Source organism: Penaeus monodon, chromosome 22 (assembly GCF_015228065.2).
Source record: "Penaeus monodon isolate SGIC_2016 chromosome 22, NSTDA_Pmon_1, whole genome shotgun sequence".
Lineage (NCBI taxonomy): Eukaryota > Metazoa > Arthropoda > Malacostraca > Decapoda > Penaeidae > Penaeus > Penaeus monodon.
The window spans coordinates 43,914,305-43,915,413 of NC_051407.1; positions in this window are offsets into that span (position 1 = coordinate 43,914,305).

A 1,109-nucleotide genomic window follows, 5' to 3' on the forward strand; every position below is an offset into this window, starting at 1 on the left:
TGACTAAAGGAAAATTTAAAAAAAAAAGTCATCTGTCCTGTTTTCAAAACTGTTATTAAAATAAATCTTTGGAAAACTTCATACACATATATCATTAATCATTCTGATATATATATCAGACCATTCCTTTTTCTATCAAAGCTGATGTACATCAACTGCATTCTAAACAATATGCTCAGATACAACTTCCCCTTTTGAGCAAGTGCCACAAACTAGCCATACGTCACATAAGCTTTATTTCAGTTACGTATTTACTTACAACAGCTTTATCAATTTGAAAAATGGCACTAGGATTAATACAGTTAGTCCTAACAAAAATCTAATTCTTAAAGAAATAAAACCATACATCTCCAACTGATTCTAAAGTAAAGACATGCCACTCTGACCAAAAAGTCACATAAGAATTTAATTCAAAAACATAAGGAGGAAGGGAATTTTTATTTAGCAGAATGAAAAATTGTTTTGAGCTATAAACTAACTATACTAATGGATCACCTGTATATTATTGCTTGGGTTTACTAATGATTCACTCACTTCAGGCTCTTACATACTTGAATCACTAATAATCAAATACCTCCAAGGAGTGCAAATTTCCAAACATAAAGGATTCTAGAATGGAAAAATGCTTTAAAAGACAGCTGGGCAAAGTTTTAAAAAAACAATAAAAAGGTGTTTCTTGCTAAAAAAAAGCCAGAAACAAAAAAATAAAAGACTTATGCACTTGGGGCGATAACCCCCCCCCCCCTCCCTCCACATTCTAAAAAGTCTTTACTATACTAGGATTTTAAAAAATCAACTAATGTGTGTGCTTAATCATCAAGGAACCCCATAATCTTGGGAGGTTGCATGATGCTTCTTTTCCTCTTGAGTCTCTTTGAGATAAAGGGGGTTGTCCCTTCGTAATAGCCACCTTTTTTCCCGCCACCTCACCATGGGGGGCCCGAATCTCTTCCCTGATCCCTGATTTCCCTGTCCGTACTGGGGGAAGATTTTAAATTTGGTAAATTTCTACTAAGCAATTATAGTGAAATCTTTTAAACAACTTTTTTTCAAAAAATAACCTATGTATACATAAATACACATCGTATCTATATATACACACACAACCC